Below are 23676 nucleotides of genomic sequence, written 5' to 3' on the forward strand. Positions count from 1 at the left end.
GCGCGGGGGGAGGGGCGGCAGGGCTGGGGGCGCTGCCAGGGACGCTGGGGCGCCGGCGGAGCCGGCCAATCCGGGCGCCCGCAGCCGCCGTCCGGCCCCGCTAACTGGGGCGGGCTCCGGGTGACCGCGACGGGGCGCGGCCTGAGGCACGGCCCGGGCTCGTTTGCACCTGCCGGGGCCGCTCGGGCCGGCCGGGATCTGGGCCCTCGGGGTTAGAGGGCCCGAGAGAATGTGGAACCCAGCCGCGTTCCCTGGCCTGGGGATTGGGGGAGGGGAGAGGTTCCCGCCCGGGTTGGTGCCTTCGCCCCCGCGGTCTGTCCGAGAACACACCGGCCTCTGTTGCAAAAGGGCCGCGCGCGGTGAGGCATCCCACACCCCCTCACCCCCCCATCCCCCGACCCGGACGGTTCTCCGGCCGCGTCCTCCTCCTGCCTAAATCCCCTCCTCCAGGAGTCCTGTAGGATAAAGCACGCCAGGGTGCCCAGCGCAGGCCTGGCCCTGAGACGGAAGACGGATGATGGGTGGATGAATTAGAAAAGCCTTATCCCACGTTCGATAAGGGCTGTGACAAGTCTTCACCTGTAAGTGAAACCGGGGTGGCACCAAACCCAGCGCCCGGGCTCGCGTGCTAGCGCTCTCCAGTGCAGGGGTCTTAAAGCCTCCCGGATAGGCCTTCGGTTGCCCGACAGCTGTCTGCGGGCTGTATGTAGCCTGAAGACGCAAAACTCTTGTAGAATCAACAGCTCTCTCGCCACCACTTGCAGTTGCATTTCTACCACGTAGTACACAAGCCACTGGATTTTTTTTTTAATTTTTTTTAAAGATTTTATTTATTTATTTGACAGAGAGAGACACAGCGAGAGAAGGAACACAAGCAGGGGGAGTGGGAGAGGGAGAAGCAGGCTTCCCGCTGAGCAGGGAGCCCGATGCGGGGCTCGATCCCAGGACCCTGGGATCATGACCTGAGCCGAAGGCTCAAATTTAACAGCTGAGCCACCCAGGCGCCCCCAAGCCACTGGATTTTAACCTCTTCCATCTCTCGGCCCCCAGCCGTCGCAGGAAAACTGTACATACAGTGGTTTAGCCAGCCTGCAAAGATGGTTTCTTAATGTTAACACTCAATTCATTTCCTTTTTATTTCAACTTTTATGTAATACCTGCTCTGGCCATGGCGGATATATGAGAGACCTCTGCAGAGTCGTTTTACTCTGTCACATGTATTAGTTTTTTCATATTTTCTCATTCTGCTTTTGAAAGGAATTGGTCTTTTAAGACTTCTGGGAAAAGGGGAGTCTTCTTACATGTGGCTAACCTGAGTTAAGGAGGAAGGCAATTACTCTAGATCTCTTGCTGAAAAGGAGGCATCTTTGAACATGTCATGACAGATATTTATACAAATCCAAATGCCTTCCTAAGGAACATTAAGGAGCTGTCCAAATTTTGAGACCTGGGAGGATTTCCTTGCTTGAAGCCAGTCAGCCAGCCATTGGCTGGGGTTTGTAGGGGTTTTTTTGACGGAAGGAGGGGAGCATGCGAACATATTTTTATGTTTTCAGAACACAGTTTATTTCTCTGTGTGCACTGAAGAAAGGATTTTCTACAGACAGACTCTCTATTTTGCCAACCAGCCCCTCCCCTTGTTTTACCCAAAGGACTCTCAAATCATGCTCCAGAAATGAATTTTCAATTACCTGCTTTAGATCTCCACCTGAATGTCCTGCAAGCATACCCACAGCACATCCAAAATCAAACTCATGGTGGCATTCCTCAAGGCTTCTGGACCCCCTATATTTGCTAACATTACTAACATTAACATTATTGACCACCTAGTCATGTCTGTATGAAGCCTCAGGTGACCTAACATTATTGACCACCTAGTTGTCTCTGTATGAAGCCTTTCGTTCGTCCTTCTCTAGTGTCTCTTCTCATCTGATCAATTGCCAAGTCCTACAGACACTCCTTTCAGAATATTTATCACATCCACCCCTCCCATCCATTCCCACTGCTGCCATTCTGGCTCAGTTCTTATTTCCTCACTTCTTATCTCTGCTATCAAAATGTTCTCCTAATTAGTCTCCCTATCTCCAATGCTCTTCTTGTTCCAGCCATCCTATATTTTGCCTTGCCCCAGGCCAATCTTCCTAATGCACAATATACATGTTAGGATTAGGTTCCACTTTTCCAGTAGGAAAAAAAGAAGGAGCAGTGTCCTCTCCCTTTAAGAATATTTCCTAAAAGTTGTTCACGCTATGTGCTTTATATTTCATTAACCAGAATTTACAACATGACCTTACATAGGTGCAAGAGAAGTTAGGAAATGGAATCTTTATTTTGCACAGGCATATCCCCAGTTAAAAATCGGTGCTTCTGATGAATAAGTTGTGGGAATGAAAGGGACAGTGTAAGGAATATAGTCAATGATATTGTAATAGTGTTGCATGGTGACAGATGGCAGCTATCCTTGGGGTGAGCACAGCTTGACATATAGACTTGCTGAATCACTATGTTGTACACTTGAAACTAATGTAACACTGTGTGTCTGCTATACTTCAATAAATAAATTATTTTTTTAACAAAAGATTGGTGCTCTGTTACTAAAGAAGCAGGAAAGAATTGTATTCTAGGACATACCACTTCCTTCATACCACTTCTTGTTCAAAAGCTTTCAGTGGCTCCCACTGAATTAAGAATACGCTCTTCATCCTGGCATTCAACACCTACCAGGATCTGGTGTCTCTTCCCTCTCCAAGCTTGTACCCTCTAGGCATGCTACAAACATGGGGCTGTGTGCTGTTTCCACATTTTCTTGCCTCTCCATACAGTCCCAGTTCACTTCTCTTGCAAAGCCTTTCTGAAGCCCCCTTGCTCCCACCGTGCTTGCTGCCCACAGCTTTGTGCAGCCCAGAGCTGTGTTAATAGTTAACCCTCCATTGGGAGTGACGAACGACCTGCCCTGCTGGCACTTTCCCTGGACATAAGTGGTGCCGAGTGGGAGAGCGTGTTGTGGGCACCTTATGCTGTGCCTAATGTTTGAACTAGAAACACTTCTCTTTAAGTAGGAGCTGGTGTCTGGGGGCCTCTTTCAGGGACTGGCTGCCCTGGAGCTGCTCTCCCTCCAGGTGAGGCAAACCAAGAGACAGGTTATCTGCTCATGGCCTCCCCAACAGTTGCTGAAGTGTTTAACTTTCTGCTTTCTTTCTCTCCTTTTTTTTTTTTTCTTAATTCTTCTCCTTCTGCACTTCCATTACATTTCTTTTGTCTTTTCATAATTTTACACGCCTCCTCCTTGTTGGTATTTAGTACAAAAAGTCATTGATTCCTGTATTTAGACACCTCCCCCTGCAACACTTACATGTGTTTTCTCTGGATTTTAGATGTATAAGTACCAAATTACAAAATACCTTACAAGTGGTCCAGTCTGATACCACTCGCCATCACCACCACCACCATCGTTTGATGCTTGAAACTCTCAATAGGTTGGAGTAAGTACTGTTCAGTAAGTATTTCCTCTCTTGTTTCTCCCACTTGGATTGGAGTATATTTACTCACCTTTTTGATTTTGAGCTTGACCATATGACCTACTTGGCCAGTGAAATAAGAGGATGTGAAGCAAGCAGAGGCATCGAAATGTTTTGCAGAGTTGTACTTGGACTCCTGCTTACGTGTGAGTCAGCATGCCCCAGGTAGATGCTGTCCCTTTAGCCTGGCAACAGAACAAAAGGTGAGAAACATGTCTGAATCCAGCCTGCCCCTGCAAACCCAACTGCTTTGCTACCTAAAGAAGACATCCCAGGAAGCCCACGGGCCCCTAAGTGAGAAAAATAAAATGCTATTGTTGAAACCTACTGAGATTTGGAGTCATGTGTTATGCTGTATCATTGTGGCAATAGCTGAGTCATATAAACCCTCTTTTCAACATCTGTTCCAGTTATCTATTTTTATTGAACAAACCACTCCAAAACATAGCAGCATAAAGTTACAGCCATTTTCTTATGCTCATGATTCTGTAGGCCAGAAATTCAGGCTGGAGCCTTAGCTGGGTGGCTTCATGACTGGACATGGCTGCACTCCACCAAAGCCACATGCCTGGCTATCTGCTGGGATCCTCAGTTCTTTTCCACATTGTGTCTACTGAGGCTGGAATGTCCAAGATGGCTCTTTCATTCGTACCGCGGGTGCCTGGACTATTGTGGCTGGAAGAGCTGGGCTGGCTGAGCATCTCTCTCTGTCTGCCTGTAGGTCTGTCTCTCAGTGTGGCTAGCATGGAATTCCTTACCACAGAGTGATCTCAGTGTAGTCAAACTTCTTATAGTGGTTGACTTCCCTCAGAGGGAGTGTTCTAAGAAATCTAGGTAGAAGCTGCAAGACTTCTGACCTCGCCTCAGGGTGTCCCTTCTTGCACACGCTGGTGGTCAAGCAAGTCACTAAGACCAGCCCTGATTCAACAGAGGAGAATTAGACTCCACCTCTTAAAAAGGGAGTAGCAAAGAATTTGCTGCCATCTTTGATCCACAGTAACATCCTTAAAGCTTACATGTGTGTGCATTCTATATCCGCCCACATACGTCATTGCTCCCACAAATGCCCTCACTCTGAGGTCTCTTTGGACGACTCTGTTAGAAAGTTCCTTTGGCATCATTTAGTCATGTTCTTAAAACCATGACTGCATCATCTATCATGTAGAAGAATTCATTTCCCTCACTAAAGCAATGCTATGGATTTTTTTATTTAAGAAGTTGTAAGAATGGTGTCTTTCCTATATTGTCAACAATGACTGTCTATCACTCCTAATATGCTTATGTATTGGTGAATACTTTGTATAGTACATGCTTGCAGACTTCTGCTAGTAGAGAGATATTCTCAGTTCTGATTTCACATCTGATGCCAGTTCAGTATTTTCCATATTATTTCACTAGAATGATAATGGCATCACTAGAATCACATAGCAGGAATTATTTTCTGCCATGAATGGACTCAAAAAGGAAAATCGTATCCCACAAAGGCCAATTTGGATTCTAGAGTACTTCTTTACCTTTACTGAGAGATGCCAGATAGTTTAACAATTATACTTAAAAAGTTAAACTTTAGGGGCGCCTGGGTGGCTCAGATGGTTGGGCGCCTGCCTTCGGCTCAGGTCATGATCCCAGGGTCCTGGGATTGAGTCCCGCATCGGGCTCCCTGCTGGGCGGGAAGTCTGCTTCTCCCTCTGCCTCTGCCTCTCTCTCTCTCTTTCTCTCTGACTCTCATGAATAAGTAAATAAAACATTTAAAAAGTAAATTAAAAAAAAGTTAAACTTTAGCCTCATTCTTTCCATGTTAGCAAAACACAGCTTTGTAGAAAATGCAATGTGATTTTTAAAAAATAATATTTGCCTTTCAAATAGATCAGATTACTTAGCAAACAAAGCAAGTGAGGTGAAAATCCAAAATAATAAATAAATTCTTTTCCTTGCACGGTGGACGAACTTCGTGTGCAGGGCATTGTGGCAGTCAAAGCACTGGTGACTTCGTAATCTGTGCTCCTTTCTCAAGGCATCATCTCTACCCGCCAAAAAGAAGGCAAAGAAAAAAGGGGGCCGTAAAGAAGCCCCTAGAACCAAAAGGTCAGGTGCACACTCAGATAAACACTGTGAGTCAACACTAAAAGGGAATTTGGTCAGAGTGGGAGTAAAAGGCAGAATGAAACAGAAATAAGTCTGTTTCTATGGTTTTAGAGAGGAGCTAAAGCTACGTTAGCTGATGTGTGCTTCTTAGAACAGTGAACTGGGAGCATCAGAAGAAATGAGTACAAGATGGGAATATAAGTTAGTTTGGTGTCTGTGTTTTGTGGGCAAGGGTTCTGTGGGTAGGAATTTAATTCATTGACACAACCAGATGTTTACTGAGTTGCTTAGTGAACGTTAATCACTCTGCAAGGTCCATTGAGTGAAATACAAAGAAAGGAGTATGGATTACTTGGGGAGCTGATCAAAGTGCATCTTCCTGAGCCTGGTGGATGGCCTAGGAACCTGCATTTCAACAAGCCAACCTCCTCTCCTGCATTACCCCACCCCACGATTCAATCAAAGAATATTTATAGGGACATTGAGTTAACAGAGTTTGAATTAAAGAGAAATCCAAGAAAAGGTCTAGGGCTAGGCCTTCAAAGCCTATCAACCAAATCCTTCTTCCTGAGGAGGGATCTTCCTCCACTTAAAGGGTTAACATCCCAAAATTGAAAATATTGTAAGTTGAAAATACATTTAATATACCTAAACTATGGCCCAACATAGCTCAGCTTAGCCTGCCTTGAGCGTACTCAGAACATTTGCATTAACCTATAGCTGGGCAAAATCCCCTACCACAAAGCCTATTTTATAATAAAGTGTTGATTATCCATGACATTTATTGAGTACTGTACTGAAGGTGAAAAAAAAAAATGGAATGATTCTATGGGTGTAGACTGGTTGTAAGTGTATCAGTTGTTGACCCTGTTGATTGTGTGGCTGACTGGGAGCCGGGGCTGCCACTGCCCAGCATCGTGAGAGAGGATCTTACTGCATATCACTAGCCTGGGAAAAATATCCAAATTTAAAATTCAAAGTACTGTTTCTACTGAATGCACATCAATTTCACACCATGGTAAAGTAAAAAAATCATAAGCCATACCACCTGTACAATTCTGAGAAGCAAGGGGAATTAGAGGAGAGGGTGGTTAGATAGGGTAGAAAAGAAATGGACATCAATTAGAATGGGTTATGGTTCTCCCAAGAATTTAGTTTAATTTAATTTAAGCCTGGCCCTAGAATTCTCTGAGGTCTGTTTGGGAAACAGTGGTGGACTTCTGAAAAGATAATTAACCTTACAAGTAGAACTCAGTGGTCCCCAAACTTGACTCTCATCAGAGTCATCTAGAAAGAGTTTAGAAAGAATAGATTCCAGGGCTCCAACCCTGGAAATTTTATTTTTGTAGCTCTGGGGTAGGAGCCAGTCATCAATATGTTTTTTATTCTTCCAGCTAACAGATTAATCAGATATAACAACCAAATCCAATGGAATCTGAATTAAAAGAAAAGCAAAGTATAATTTTGAGACCATTGGGGAAATTTCATGTATGTTAAACCTAATGTGGAGTTTCTTAGATGTAGCAACAGTGTTCTGGATAATAGGACAGTGGCCCCATTCTTGGGAGAGTGCTGAGAGGTATTTAGGGACAGTGTCAAGGTGTCTGCAAAGCATTCTTGGATGGCTTGGCAAAGGGGAAATGTGTGTACTTATACAGAGACCAATGCAGTGGGGGAGGCAAGATGCTACGGCTGGCAAACGTAGGTGAGGAGTATATGGGTGTTAACTGTTTTGTTCTTGAGATTTTATTCAGGCTGAAAAATTTTCAGAATTATAAAACATTAATTATTTTTACAAGAGAGAATAAATGGGGGGGGGTGCGTGGGGTTGGAAGGCTCCATTCTTGATTTTGTTGCACAAGAGATTTGAGAAACATTACCAGAAGGAATGGGTTATAGAAGTTTGAAGCAGTGAGAGAGAGGTCACTGTGGCCTACAATTGAGGTTCTCCACTCATTTTCTTCTAGGACACACGTGACAAATGATGTCTATACTCAGTGCCCACAGCTATGGTGAACCTAGGCTTAGATGTGATTCCTGGCTACTGACCTGAACCACAACAGATTTTCCTCCTACTTAAGAAAGAATGTTGCCTGCAAGTAAGTGATGTTATCATATGGATAACTTCGAATTCATTCAAATTTATTTTAAAAATAATCATGCCCGAACTTCTCTATTTTTGTGTGGAAGGGGTTTGAAAATTCAACCAATCACTATAATGCACAAAGAAAATGTAGATTACTTGCTATCTGTAGTTGATCTAATCTTTGTCCTGGGCAGTCACAGCACTGGGTCATCGAGGTGGGGGGTGGGGGGCGGGGAGAAAATGGGCCTTAACTTGGCAATGAATGTCATGGAAGTTTTTCTCCAGTTTAAATAGCTTCATGTGGATAACTCAGAGTATCCTGGTAAATACTCAGCATTTCAGACTTCTTCTCTATCAAGTTACTCTACATTGATGTGGTTATAGAAAATTTTAAGAGAGGTTACAATTTTCTATAAACTGGGAAAGAGTGGTGCTTCACCACTAGGGAAAATGCACAGACATTGTAGTAGATTCTGAAAATAGCCCCATTCTTCACCTTTCCCTGTATCCTGACTTTTTGTTATGTTACTTTTCAGGGTCCTCCAACTCAATCTGCACTCACCCATATGATTTTCTTCAGCCAGTGGGTATAGCTGACCCAAGGCAAGCAGAGGTTTGAAATACGCTTACACGGGGCGCCTGGGTGGCTCAGTTGGTTAAGTGACTGCCTTCGGCTCAGGTCATGATCCTGGAGTCCCAGGATCAAGTCCTGCATTGGGCTCCCTGCTCGGCAGGGAGTCTGCTTCTCCCTCTGACCCTCCCCCGTCTCATGCTCTCTCTCTCTCATATAAATAAATAAAATCTTAAAAAAAAAAAAAAAAGAAATACGCTTACACGTTAGGCTTTTCTCTTGTGTCATTGCCATCAGAACATGCCTGCAGGGGGAGAGAGACACGTGGAGCACAGCTGAGTCCTCGGTCATCATAGCAGAGGTCATCCTGGATCAACTACCAGCCCGACTACCCCAAATATGGAAGCAGACCCAGCCAATCAGCAGAGCTGTCTAGTTGCCCGCCCCCCACCACTCTGAGAAATGTGAGCAGTAAATACCATTGTTGTATGCCATGGAGGTTTTGTGGTTCTTTGTTACAGTGTTAGTCCAAATCCACCACGAAGCAGATGCCGAGATGGAATAAAACGTACAAGGATTTTATGCAGGGAATATCAATGCAAGAGAAAAAAGGGAGGAGTGAACTGAGCGCCAGGACACCTGTCAAAAGGCAATGTGAGTCTGACCCAAATGAAGGAAGGAGGGAAGGAAAGTTGGGTAGACATGTCTGCCATGCAGTCTAAGGAAAGTTCAACCTCAGCTGTCAGAGGAGTCTCGAGCCTCCTAGGAACAGGCCTACCTTAGTATGCCCACAACACTCAGCCATTGGCTGGGAGAAACCTGGGGGAAGCATGGCCTTGGCACAAAATGGGCAGTGGGTTTCAGAGCACACTAATTGGCCAGTTAGACTAATAAGTCTGTGAGGTTTTTTTCTCGTGGCTGCCAAAATCACACAGCATTATTGTGGGAAGACTTAACGGATAGAGGCATGCAGAAGAGCAGTTCCTAATGTGGGTGGTACTGCCTCCTAGGGGGAGTTCTGGAAGTGAAGGGGGCATTTCCTGGCTGTCATCGTGATTGAGGGGGTGCTACTGGCAATTAGCGGGCATGGGCCAAAGATGTTTGATATCCTGTAAATCCCTGGACTGTCCTGCACAACCAATCATCCTGTGTCCTTCACAAAGTTTCGGTGTCCTATATGATATCCACAAGGGGAAGAAGCTGTTGAAAATGATCTCAGCCAAGAACCCAATACTGTTTTAGACAGAAACATCAAATATTTTTTGCTCACTACAAATATGCACTGTGTTTCTGTGATTACAATTACTGTGGATTATGAAGAAAGATGGCTCTGTTTCAAACGTGACTAAGTATTGGTGACCCATATTAGGAAATCATGCCACCAAGCAACATTACTTGTGGTATTTGAGTCACCAATACAATGCTCCTGAGACAAGCTACGTTTATGGCTGTGACCACCATGTGCAACGTGCAAACGTTTGATTATTTCATTATATTCCCTGTGTGATCATTCCCAGGTATTTACTCACAATAAAATATATATTATTTCATTATAATGATTTTCCTGAAGCTATGTGGTAGGTGAACTTTATTTATTTTTTTATTTTTAGAATGAGAGAGAGAAAGGGGGGAGGGGCAGAGGGAGAAGGAGAGAGAGAATCTTAAGCAGGTTCCACGCCCAGTGCAGAGCCCCACATGGGCCTCGATCTCACGACCCTGAGATCATGACCTGAGCTGAAATCAAGAGTCAGATGCTTAGCCAACTGAGCCACCAAGGTACCCCTATTTTCAAACTTCATTTTTGGCTGAAAGAAAGTGCTAGGTCTGACATGGTTAAGACCCACTCCTGTAGAATGAGGATCAAAAAGCTATATAATAATTATCAAAGAGAAGGGAAATATACCCATGTTCATAGCAGCATTATTCACAATAGCCAAAAAGGTAGAAGCAACCCAAGTATCTATTGACAGATAAATGGATAAATAAAATGTGGTGTATATATGCATATACATAACAGAATATTTAAAAAGCCTTAAGGGGTGCCTGGCTGGCTCAGTCGGAAGAACATGTGACTCTTGATCTTTGGGGTGTGAGTTCAAACCCCACTTTGGGTACAGAGATTACTTAAAAATAAAATCTTTAAAAAAAAAAGAGAGAGAGAGAGAAGGAAATTCTGACATAGGCTACAACATAGATGAACCTTGAAGATATTATGCTAAGTGAAATAAGCCAGTCACAAAAGGACAAATATTGTATGATTCTGCTAAAACCAGTTACCTAGAGTAGGCATATTCATAGAGACAGGAGGTAGAATGGCGGCTGCCATTGGCTGGGGAGAGGGAGATTGTGAGTTATTGTTCCACGGGTACAGAGATTCAGTTTTGCATCATGAAAAGAGTTCTGGAGATCAGTTGCACAACCGTATGAATATACTTAACACTACTAAACTTAAAGATGGTAAATTTTATATTATGTATATTTTACCACAATAAAAAAAGAAAGAAAGAAAGGGAGTATAATTTCAGTCCCGAGGTCAGACCCGGAGTAAACTATAAATGGATACTAGCCTGTGATAGTGTCCATTAATGTTATACTGATATTTAAATACATAGTTTCATGTAAATGTGTATACATATATATTCGATGGCATATCAAAATTGATAAGAAATATGACACATGGAGAACTGGTAACTCAGGAAATATTTTCTACCAGAACAAGATTTTTTTTTTAATTTTATTATGTTATGTTAGTCACCATACAATACATCATTGGTTTTTGATGTGGTGATCCACGATCCATTGTTTTTGTATAACACCCAGTGCTCCATGCAGTACGTGCCCTCCTTAATACCCATCACCAGGCTAACCAGTCCCCCCTCCCCCTCAGAACAAGATTTTTTAAAAAATTACTGAAAGAAGTTGGAGTTTAACTGGAAAGTCCCGGTGACCTCATGATCTTTGTGCTGTTTGTCCAGGTATTGTTGCCCACATCAGGCCCACCCTTCTCCGCTGCTGGGGGTGTTGGGGCTGAGCCACATTTTCCACATTTCCCACATTCCCTTGCCAGACTGCTCCCTATGGTTCTGGGAGGCAGTGGTGGGAAATGGGAGGGCAGAAGAAAGGGGGGTTCTCCTGCTCCTCCCTCCCATTGGGAGATGACTGGCAGCAGCAGACAGCTCTAGCTCCAGCTTCTAGCTTCTCTCCATGGTCCCCGCCGCTGTTCCCAGTCTTGCACAGCCCCTCACAGGTGCTCAGCAACCGGAGCTCCCTCGGAGCTGCACCCCCTCAGGGAGGATGGAGCATGCACCTGCAGAGAGAGCTCTGGGCCTCAGCCCTGCTGAGCCCTCCTCGGAAGGCTTGGTTTCTAGAAATACCACCTCTTCCCATTTGCTCCCCAGCCCAGCAGTAGCTGCTAGGTTATTAATCTCTGGTTTACCTCAGCATCCCTTTTTGCTTTCACTCCTCCCCTCCCCCGCCGTTATCTAACACCTTTGTAATCAACTGCCTGTATTATCTTTCATCCAGTGGGAATTGCTACTGTGATTGCTGTTTTCCTGCCTGGATCCTGACTGATGAAATCTTTGAAAGATGTACCACATCTGTCAGTGAAGTGATCTGATAGTGATGCTGTGTTCCACCTGTGTTCCTAGGGAACAGTCTGCTAGGGATCCCTAGAGCAGCAAGATTTTCAAATACTCTAATACTATTTTCAAAGTTGTTTGTTTGTTTGTTTTGAGAGAGAGAGAGAATGAGTGAGAGTGGGGAGGGGCAGAGGGAGAGGGAGAGAGAATCCCAACCAGGCTCCACATTCAGGGCAGGGCCTGACATGGGGCTCGATCTCACTACCCTGAGATCATGACCTGAGCTGAAACCGGGAGTGGGATGCTTAACCAACTGAGCCACCCAGACGCCCCTCTAATATTATTTTCTACTAAAAGGAATCAGGGCTCCTTGGAGAGTGGCTGACTTTATGACTCTCTGTTTGGAGCAGAAAGTAGAAATGGGTTGGAAAATCTCATTGTTGCGAAAAAGCAAAAATGCTTGCAGAGATTTCAGGAATTCCTATTGGCCAGACTATAACAACTTGAGCATTGAAAAGAAAAAAAAATTCTGTGCAAAACAAGAGTACATAATGATACTCAAAAAGAAACAACTAAGGGGTGTCTGGGTGGCTCCGTTGGTTAAGCGGCTTCCTTCAGCTCAGGTCATGATCCCTGCTTTGAGCCCTGCTTTGGGCCCCCTGCTTGGCTGGGGGGGGGGGCCTTCTTCTCCCTCTCCCATTCCTCCTGCTTGTGTTCCCTCTTTTGCTGTCTCTCTCTATATATCAAGTAAATAAATAAAATCTTTAAAAAAAAAAAGAACTAAAATATAGTACATTCAAGGAAAAGGCAATTCTGAGTCTCAAATAGTATTTGTAGAAAATGCTCTTTATGCTAATGCAAACCATATACACAGTAGCATCAGATTTAGTTAGCAGCTAAGCACCATCAGGAAAATCCAGGAAGTAGAATTCAGCTTAGCCCCCAAAAATACTTGCTTGGGACAAGATCACCCTGGAAAGAGAACTTTGATCCTGTGCTTCAGTCCCAAATCGTTAATTCAGGTATTTGGTAATTCAACCAATTATTTCAGCAAATATTTATTGGGTGGCTATTATTCTAAGCACTATTCTAGGCATCTGGGATGCAACAGTGAAGAAAAAAACAACACAAAAACATCTGTCCTCCTGAAGCTTACATTGTAGCTAACAGAGGTCAGTATGCAATAAGCCTAATAAAGCAGTAGACTCACAGTAGGTTAGAGCACGTGAACGCTGTGGAACAGGGTGAAAAGGATCCAGAAGTGGGCAATTTGCAGTATGAAGCTGGAAGCCCTCATTGTGAACATGAGATCTGAGCAAAAACCGGAGGAGATGAGGAAGTTAACCAAGTGGGTATCTGGAGAGAACATTCCAGGCATGGAGAATGGCCACAGCATTCCCTAACTTGGGAATGCACCTGGGGTGTTCAAGGAACAGCAAGGAGGCCAGTGTGGCTGGAGTAAAATGAATAATGGAAAGTGACAGGAGCTGTGGTCAGAGAGGTGTTGAGAGAGCTGCCCGGGCAGGGCCTCGTGGGGCACGACCGTGACTTTGGCTTTTATTGGGAGATGGAGAGCTGCTGCAGAGCTCTGGGGGCATGATTCAGCTGGTTTAAAATGACCTGCTGTGTTAAGAATAAGACCGTCAGAGGACCAAGAATAGGAGCAGCGAGGCTTGCTGGGAGGCTGTTGTAATTACCTGAGCGTGAGGTGATGGTGGCTTAGTTCAGGGCAGTGGTACAGGAGGTGGTGAGAAATGGTTCAAATCGGAATGTATTTTTGAAGGTAGCACCAAAGGCATTTGCTAATAGATTAGACACAGGATGTGAGCGAAAGGGAAGAGACAGGGATGACTCCGAGTTTCTGGCCTAAGCAATTAGAAAAATGGGACTGACATCCACCTGAGCTGGAGAAGGTTGAAGGCAGCAGGATTTTTAGGGAGGAAGATAAGAAAATCAGTTGTGGACCTGTTAGGTTTGAAATATCTATCTAAATATCCAGTGGAGCTGCTGAGTCAGTATCTAAAGTTCAAGAGAGAGGGGTGGACTGATAAATACTAGTCAGGATGGGCAAGGCTAGGCTGCTGTAATAAACAATTGCAAACTCTCACTAGATTAACACAACAAAAGTGGATTTCTTGCACTGAAGGGCTCTGCTCCATGTCCTTTTCACCCTGGAATCCAGACTAATAGAGGCTTCACTACTGGGACTGTTGTTGTGGCCAGAGGGAAAAAAGAGCTGGAGCCTCACACCAGCAATGAAATGCTTCCACCTTGAAGTGGTCCATACCTCCCACTCACATTTCCTTGGCCAGCGTAAGTCCTGTAGCCACAGTTCACCTGAAAGGGGTGAGGAAGTACAGTTCTCTTGTGTTCCTGGAAAAAGAAGACCCGGAAGTATGGGTGAGCAGCATTAATGCCAACTAGAGCTGAAGGTATGCAATAGGGAGTCATTGGCACAAACTTGGCATTTAAAGCCAGAGGACTGGATGAGACAGCCAGGAGTGATCACGGATAGAGAAAATGAGAAGTCCAAGGGCTGAGCCCTGAGGACCACCAATACCCAGATAGCATTGACTTCAGTCAATATAACAAGCCTTACATGGCAATTTTCCTTGGTTACAGGAGTAATTTGCTACTATAGGATGAAGCAATGAATCAACAACATTGATACCTTAGTGTAAATTGTGCTTAAATAGTACAACACCAAGTTTTTAAATTGTTGTGCGGCTCATGTATGGTTTGTTTGTTTTGATGCTTTAAAGTGATCAAAGTTAATCTGATTTCTTTATGAAATTTGTAAATCTGCTTCAATTTATGAGCCACTTGAGTAATTAGGAAGATTTTACTTTTTAGATTTATCAGTCTGCTGTTTGGTGTTTGAAGTTCTTGAGAGAATCAGGTATGTTATATTTGCGACCGTGGTTTGACATCTCTAAAGGAATTTAAGGACTCAAGTTTGTAAATGTGTTCAATGTTTAGGGAAAAATTAATCTTTCACATGTATAAACTCATTGAGAATAAATCAAAGAGAAAGTGAAAGTGAGTGTTTTTCATTTTAACACAAAAATTACGGAATTTATAAATAAAAAAATCTGTATGTTGGGCTTAGAGTCTTCAGGAAAAGTAGGTTTATAGGTTTATAAGCTAACACAATATTAATGAAAACACAAGTAACATCCAGTGTTCTTTTTTTTAAGATTTTATTTTTATTTATTTGAGAGAGAGCGAGCGAGAAAGAGAGTGCACGCACGTGGGCTCCCGCATGAGTGGGGGAGGGGCAGAGAGGGAAGCTGACTCCGCACTGAGCAGGGAGCCCAACTCTGGGACCATGACTGGGCTTGATCCTGGGACTCTGGGACCACGACCAGAACTGAAGGCAGCTGCTTAACTGACTGAGCCATCCAGGCGCCCCATAGTGTTCTTTTTGACAGAAAAAAGACGTGGAGGCTGAAAACCCAAGCAACCCTCTTCCTCCTTCGGTGCTCCTCGCGTGTGGAGGGAACCTAGTGATCCTGTGGTGATAAAGGGGCCTCTTGGGCATGCACTGCTCCATCTCTGAGGGTTGTCTCAGGGCTAATGTCCAGTCCCTCCTACCTGTTCATAGCTTCCACTGTTTTGATAGGCCTATCCTCTATCTTGATGGGTGTATGTCTTTTCTAATGGGTTGGGACTGACTGACTCTTCAACGTTTTGAATATTGTTTGTTATTTTTGATCATGGTCAAATTCCATGGCCATTTCCTTTGGTCTCAAAGTCACCGCAGCCTGAAGTTCTTTATCCTGACCTGAGGTCTCCTTTGGACAGCCAACTCTCCCAGCACCCCTGAATGTGCTTTCATAAGCATGTGGGGACTTCTGGATCCCTTGCGCTTCTGGGAAAGAGTGAAGCAACAGTGAGATCTTTTCGGCCAGGACTGTGTTTTATTTATCCACCTTTTCCCAGCACCTTGCAGGTTGCTGAGAGCATTATAGATACTACAATACAGTATGGGGACTTGTTGAGCTGTGTGGCAGCATGGAGTAGTGGTATGGTGATTGCTGAACTGTGTGGAGGTATGGAGTTCTGGTTTGTTAAATGGTATAGCATATGGAATGAGGAGTCAGACTGTGTTTCTGTCTTTCCTGGCTATTTATTAGCTATGTGATCTTGGGCAAGTTACTTAACCTTCCTGTGCCACATATAATCATCTAGAAAATAGAGCTAACAACCACAATGTGTTGCTGAAAATTGCATGAGCTACATACATAAAATAATTAGCATAGCTCCTGGTACATTGTAAAATGCTTAATAAATGTTGCCTAAAGTAATAATTACACAACATATTTTTATTACTATTTTGTGTGGTCTAGGGCAGTTACTTGAACTAGTTAATGTATCAGAATAAAGAGAAAAGAAAAACAACACTCAAAATCCTAACTCCATCCAAGGAAAATGCATTTGAATTCTTGTCTGTTTATTGCAAGGAAGAATCCAGCAAAGCCTTGCAGTGTAACAGAGAGGCAGGCAGACATCTTCTGGTGAACTTGGCGAATGTAAATCCTTTTCTTTTTTCTTTCCCTTGTATTCTGGCCTGGCTTCCCTGGACTCTTATTGCCTCTGAGAGTGCTGGGGGGTGTAAGTCACCACCCTCAGGAAGGCACTTGCAGAAGAGAGGGGGTTGAAAATCCAAGCCCTACCATGAAAGGTCATCTCCAGTGAACAGGAAGAAGACTGGGCACTTGGCCGTGCTTGGCAGCTGACCTTGGCCCTTGGCAAGCCTCCCCCACGGGTTTGGCATGCTGTAGAAGTGGGCAGGTCATCCTGATTCCTCTCAACCCTGTACCTCCTCCCATGCCCAGGGCTGGTGTGAAGGTCACACATCTCTCTTTTGAATCATCTCTGTGTTTAGGTTGCTCAAGTCCAAGCTAACTGGGACCACTGACTGTTCTAAACTGAAACCAGACGTTCATTTTGATGTGAGAGACAGAAGGTTCCATTTAGTGGTATATGAGGAATGGTTAAATTTGTACAGGAGTCAAGGTCAATATCAACAGTGGTAAGTCATATTGATAATATATACCTTTTTAAAAAGATTTGATTTATTTGAGAGAGAGAGAGACAGAGATAGTGAGAGAGAGCATGAGCAGGGAGGAGAGGGAGAAGCAGACCCCCAGCTGAGCAGCAAGCCCACTGTGGGGCTTGATCCCAGGACCCTGAGATCAGGACCTGAGACCAAAGCAGACACTTAACCGACTGAGCCACCCAAGTGCTCCGATAATATATACATTTAATGCACTTTACTTCTATGATTTTCCTTCCTGAAATCCATAACCCCTGTCTAATCATGTGAAGAAGATCAGACAAATCCTAAAAGAGGGTATCCTACAAAATACATGACCAGTACTCAAAACTGCCAGGGTCATCAAAAACAATGACAATCTGAGAAATTATCACAGCCAAAGAGGAGCTTAAAGAGACATAAGGACTAAATGTTGTGTGGCGTCCTGGATGGGATCCTGAGCAGAAAATGACATTAGGTAAAAACTAAGGAAATCTGAATACATTGTCAGTATTGGTTCGTTAATTGTAACAAAAGTACCATTCTAAAGTAAGATGGTAAAAATAGGGGAAAGCGGGTGTGGGTGTATGGGAACTCTGTATTACCGTCACAGTCTTTTCTGTAAATCTAAGACCACTCTAAAATTAAAAGTTTATCTTAAAAATCCTGCCAAGGAGAGGTCTGCAAAGCAACACCTTAGCTCGTTAACTGTGGAAAGGGGGTGCTGCCACTTTGAAGCCCTACTATGTGCAGGGTTAGGGATTAGAGAGATTGGAGTAGATAAAACAGGCGTCCTGCCCTAGCAGAGTGTTCAGTCTGGCAGGGAAGGGCTTTGTATACTTTGGCATTGCTGGAATTTCTCTCAATGAACATGACCCAGTTTCATAATCTGATTTTTTATGAATAAAAAAATGTAGTAGGAAGCCGAATAAAAGTGACAACTAGCAGGTTCTCCTTATGAATATTAACCTGGATTTTCTAGGCCACACTGACTCTTATTCTTGGACTATGTTTTTTTGTTTTTAAGTTTATATATTTTTTCTAGTAATCTCTATACCCAGTGTGGGGTTTGAACCCATGACCTGAGATCAAGAGTCACACACTCTTCTGACTGAGCCAGACAGGTGCCCCTTGGACATTGATTTTTAAACATTTTTTTTATGTTAAACTAGAAATCTTACCAGTTTAGGATAGAGTTTTCCAAACTTCCTTAACCTTGACCACAGAATACACTGAAAAGGATAATATATTGTCGGAATAGCAGCAGATTCTACAGAAAGCAGGGGGAAAGGGTCTCGCAGAGGAATTTCCTTAAGGAAAAACCTTCAAGCAAAATGGCTTTCTATTTTTCATATTCTTATAAAACTTGTAAAGTGATTTTAATATATGTTGTGTCTTTTCTGTGTTTTAACTTTTTGTATATTTTGTGTCTTTTATATTGTGTTTTAAGTATTGTATGTCTTTTAAAAAATCACCTATCTTTCTATTGGGAACAGCCTTGCTGTGGCGGAGAGTCTACCAGGTGCAACCCCCAGCCTCTGGTTTCAGTGCAGCATGCTGTGGAAAGCCCCACCTTGGCCAGATACTTTGGAGCAAAGGCAGAAAGGATGTCAGCTATATGTTGGGTGATATTTGTGTCCTCTGAAATTAGGCTACTCCAGATCATATTCCTTGTTTCAGCTCAGGCAACACACACCTAAATTTTTTTTTTCTTTTAGTTCAAGCTCAGTTTGTTTATCTTCACTTTAAAGTATTCTCAATTTGTGTTAGGTTCAGATACCATTTAGAACCCCAAGGCCCTTCTTTGCATTTAAAGCTCTCTTATTTTGGCCATAGATTAGAGTTAAACATGTTAGTACTGTATAATTGTTTGCTATTGAATAAGCAGTGCTTAGTAACATGAATATATGCTGAAATTATGTGACCAGGGATGTGACATTTATGGTAATCAATCAATAAATGATGTACATGGGCATACAGTAGGATTATGTTTGCCTGCATTTAACAAGAATCTGACAATGGTTTAACTAAATCATTTTTTCCCCCATACCAAGAAATCTGGAGGTGAGCAGACCAGAACTGGTACAGGGACTCTATGATGTCATGAAAGACCGAAACTTTGTCTCATTCCTTAGGTCACTATCCTTAGCATGTGACTTTTGTCCTCATGGTCACAAGGTGGCTGCTGCAGCTCCAGATGTGAAGTCTGGATCTCAGGCAGGAGAAAGGGCAAGGACAAAAGGCAAAAGTTGCAAAGCAGCTGAGTCTTTCCCTTTCATCAGGAAAACATCTTTCCAGAAGCCCATTTAGTAGACACATTCTTACATCTCACTGCATCCGCCACACTCTTTTACGTGGCTGCTACTAACTGTGAAGGAGCTCAGAAAAATCGAGTCTTATAGCCTGAGGCACCCTGAACAACACGAAGGTTCTACTGGTAAGGAAGGCATTTAGAGTGCATGTTGTGGAGGCAGTTTCTGGGCATGTGGGTATGAGCTTACGTGTCAGTGGGAAAATGCTGCCCCTCCCTCAAAGCAAAGAGCAAATGTCCTCCAGGGATCGCTCCAGCGGAGTGTGCTAAAGGCAGATCATTAAATAATGATAGTTGTTTAGTTGATTTTTTATATATATGTTTTTCTAGAATAAATTTTGGTAGAAAAATAGCATCAATATAAATTATTTTCATGGAACATCATTAAATTTCTTCAGAGCACAGTTCAGGAAAATTCTGGCCTAAGTCATAGAAATAACTTATTCCATATGACACATACAGTTTACATTAAGAAAACTGAAAACTTACCTCAAGATTTCTTTAAAGTATATCCTCTCTTAGATTAAAATTTTAACTTAGTTTAAAATTTAAAAATTGATTTCAATTTCTCAGCACCAAACCTATTTTATCCTCCTTAGGACTACAGATTTTCATTTCCAAATTCCAAATGGATAAATAGTAACACATTGCTCACTTCCTGGGTAACTCTTTTAAAAACAGTAATGTGTGCTTGATAATCTGAATCTTTTTTAGTCTCTGCTTCATGGTTTTGACATTCTCCCAGTTAAAGTCACAAGTCTTCTTTTACTCTTTCTACTGACACTAGTCCCTGTCCTGAGTGAAATTGATCCTCCTCTCTTACACTCAATTCTGACTGACTTCATTTTTAAGATAGAAATGATCATGTTATGAAAATAATACATGCTTATTGTAAAAAAAACAACACATGTTTATGTCTTAGCTAGCACAAGCTCCCTCTCATAGATAACTGTTAACTCTCTTCCCACACCCCTCCCTTAATCTTCATCTCAGAAGTAGTATCTGGTAGGTGGCTCTAAGATCTGGGCACGCTGGCCCCAGCCCCTTCCTCTTTTGCGGTAGACCTGTGTTCTGACATCTCTGCTGTGCAGAATAAAGCATTCCCCCAGCTGGGCCCCAGACTGGGGAGTGTGTCTAATTCAGAGATTAAGCCTTCCTAAACCCACTGGCCACAGACTTTAGTCATGTTATCTTAACAGCTCTACAGACAATAAGAGTGATATTTTCATTTCCACCAGCCAGACTCCTGTGTCCGCATCTCAAATAGTTCAAAACTCAGGAGGGAGGGGGGAAAAAAAGCATTTTTTTTTGACTTCCTAAAACCCTAATAATCTTTTTTTTTTTAAAGATTTTATTTATTTAACAGAGAGAGACATAGCGAGAGCAGGAACACAAGCAGGGGGAGTGGGAGAGGGAGAAGCAGGCTTCCCACTGAGCAGGGAGCCCGATGCAGGGCTCGATCCCAGGACCCTGGGATCATGACCTGAGCCGAAGGCAGACGCCACACGACTGAGCCCCCCAGGCGCCCCAAACCCTAATAATCTTTATCTATGTGTTAGAATGTTCCCCATCCTTAGGCCCAGACCAAATGCCATCCCTCGTACCCCTCCTCCTGAAAGCGTACACAACCTGCCCTTGCTCCGGACTCTTTGATGTCCTTGCCTCACTTGTGGGCACTTGCCAAGTTTGACTGGAGAGTGAGCTCTGTGCTTATTCCTCACTGCTACATAGCCTAGGTTGGTCTCAACTTCAATGGTTGGGCTTTAAGACAACCTAAATTTCCTTTTTACATTCTAATGCACACTCCTAAATGGAGGGTTATACACCAAATTCAGACTCTCATGCATCAGCTGAGAAAAATGCACATTTCCAGCATCACACAGTAGATTTGCTTGCTAGCCAACTGCTCTGTTCTGTAGCTTTATCACTTTTGTCAGTGTGACAGTTTGGGGATAATTATTTAAATATTTTATTATATTTGCAGTGGTTCTTTTATAAAACAAATGTAAAGTGGAAAATGAGAATGCTCATCCTGGTGATCAAAAATAAAGAGCTTAGACTTGATTCAGTTAAGGCAACGATGGAAATCATTAGGCATGCTGAATGCCAGGAATAGTTAACCTCGATTTGGATATTTGTTTTGTTTATGGTAGTTGACTTTTGTATTTAACTGTGAAGGAAAGGAGCAAAATGGAAAAAACATGTATAACATAGTGTATCAGTCCAGGTTCTCCAGAGAAATTGGCCATGTTTGTATCACCCCTTAATTTAGGATTGAATGGACCAGGGACGTCACCTGACCCAGGGTGGGCCAAGCAGCTTCCCTTTCTTCCAAATATGGAGCTGGGAGTGAGAGACTGCAAGTTTCTCAACATGGGAGTATAGTTTGGTGAGTGAACTTGGGAGCCACGGAGAGAGGAAGGCAATGAGCATATTCCATTTTGTGAGACTCAAGAGACAGAGAAACCAAGCTGTAGTGACAATGAGGATGAAACAGAATCACAGAGAAATGCAGAGACAAAGAAGGGTCCCAGTAGCTCTCCAGTTCCTGATTCTACTCCTCCCTGAGATCTCTCAGCATTCCTGCCCTTGGGTTCTGAGATATATCCCTGCATCTTTATAATGTTCCTTGTTTGCAATCACAGAGTCTTACTCCCAAAGAGTCTCAACTAAACACCTATAATAATACATACAAAACCAAGAAAGTCAATGACTCACCATATTCTTTTTTTATTGTGGTAAAATATACAAACATAAAATTTACCATTTTAGCCATTTCTGAAGGGTACAGTTCTGTGGCATTAAGTACATTCTCACTCTTCTACAACTACCATCCATCTCCAGTTCTTCTTGCCATTTTCTTAATCAGGATCCTCCATGACGTAAGATCCTTCATATTGTAGTTTATGAGCATGAACTAAGGTGGTGCCATATTCCAGCACTTTGAGATGGCTTTGGGGCTCATTCATTTTAGTTATATTCCTACTTTGAATTTATTGTCAGGGGACTTGTTTCTTCCTCATAATTTTAGAGTTTAGAAAAATATACTTACTGAAGGGTTCCAGTTAACTGTGCTCATTATAAAAATTTGGGCTGTTTGATAAAATTCAAGCAGATACTTGCTTTGATTTCATCCTTTTGCTAAACATCACAAATAGCTTTACACCTAGACCTACATTCATATGATCCCCATTTTACATCATACCTTCCCTCAAGAAGTTTATAGGCAGTCCCTTAATATAATAAAATATAAATAAATAATGGAATTATTTGTTAAAGATCCAAAATTAATGCATGGAAGGCACAGAAATACATTACACACGTTAGTTGGGATATGTGCACGGCTACATTTGTGCTTCTCATATGTTCACCTCTTGCAATATACTCTATCACTTCCCAACTTTTCTTCTTCTAAGTTATGGGATTTTAGGCCTCTTAGGCTAACTACTTAATTTACAGGCTTCTCAACTTTTTTACAAGATAGGTTCACAATATGTATGAATGATATAGGCAGAGAGGTGCTTCTACCGCTAGGAGAGCGGAGATGGGTCCATGGCACAGCCTCTGTCGAGAATTACCGAAACCTCAACGTTGTTGTTGAAGCAACAGCAATTCTCTAATGGAGTGACTTTTGATTCACATAGTGAATTTTTAGTAAAAATGTTGCCAACTTGTTATAGCAAGCATTTGGAGAGTGAGCGTTTCGTATGGTGCTGGGGACATAATGATGAAGAGAAACAATGGTTTCCCTCTTTGAGCAAAGCTTCTCCATTGGACAGATAGCTGCTGGCCTCCATTCTGGACCTGCCATGTACACTGGGCTCTTTTCAGGGGCTAACTCTTAATCCCTGGAAGGATTATGGACACTCCCAACCCTTTTGCTCACAGAGTTTGGCCAGTCACGCCACAATGGTCTCATTTCAGATGCAGACATCCCAAGTGTTTCCTCCCACAGGTCCACAGAGAAATGTCCACAAGGGCTTTATCTTTTATCTTCACTTGGGCACTTCCATGAAGTACCAGCAACAGAAAGGAGTTAATTCACTAAATCATTACAGAGGCTAGTAGTATCTGAGTGTGGGAGGACAGAAATGATTAAGATTTGGGACACTGACCTCTGAGGGCTTGCAGTTTAGAGGAGTCGTAAGAGAAATTCTGAAGACTCAAGCCTTTTGTCTCCTGGGAAGGCTGTACTCACCATATAATACCTCTCATTCATTATGTGTTAAATAATAACTATGATTTAATGCATAATCACTATAAATAATCATTATAAAGAATGCATTGCATTCTTTGTAAAAACAAAACGGAAACTCTTGGGCTCACTGTTTCCCATAAGAAGCTGCATAGTGAGGGAGTCCGTACCTTGATACGGCTGCTTCAGGTGGCCTCTGGGGGTAAGGGGCTGTGTGTGTGTGCTTGGGGAGGGTGGCGGGATCTTCCCATTCCAAGCCTGTAGTCTGTGATCTGGGTGGATGCCTTCCTC

The 23676-nt window shown here is 43.0% G+C and overlaps 3 long non-coding RNA genes across 3 annotated transcripts; all 3 read left to right on the plus strand.

Moving 5' to 3' along the window:
• Nucleotides 1–157: 157 nt before the first annotated feature.
• On the plus strand, nt 158–8462 carry LOC123851238 (uncharacterized). Its single transcript, XR_006792506.3, has 4 exons — nt 158–581; nt 3375–3496; nt 7571–7702; nt 8226–8462. It is a non-coding gene; the product is annotated as an uncharacterized LOC123851238 (long non-coding RNA).
• A 209-nt stretch (nt 8463–8671) lies between these two features.
• On the plus strand, nt 8672–12621 carry LOC123851237 (uncharacterized). The gene is made up of 3 exons (XR_006792505.3): nt 8672–8914; nt 11148–11235; nt 11786–12621. It is a non-coding gene; the product is annotated as an uncharacterized LOC123851237 (long non-coding RNA).
• Nucleotides 12622–16416: 3795 nt separating this feature from the next.
• LOC135361757 (uncharacterized) lies at nt 16417–18854 on the plus strand. The gene is made up of 2 exons (XR_010405655.1): nt 16417–16876; nt 18376–18854. It is a non-coding gene; the product is annotated as an uncharacterized LOC135361757 (long non-coding RNA).
• The last annotated feature ends 4822 nt before the right edge of the window (nt 18855–23676 follow it).

The sequence above is a fragment of the Mirounga angustirostris genome, unplaced genomic scaffold (assembly GCF_029215605.1).
Source record: "Mirounga angustirostris isolate CCGP_5_RB_7025 unplaced genomic scaffold, mMirAng1.0.hap1 SCAF_10, whole genome shotgun sequence".
In the NCBI taxonomy this organism is placed as follows: Eukaryota; Metazoa; Chordata; class Mammalia; order Carnivora; family Phocidae; genus Mirounga; species Mirounga angustirostris.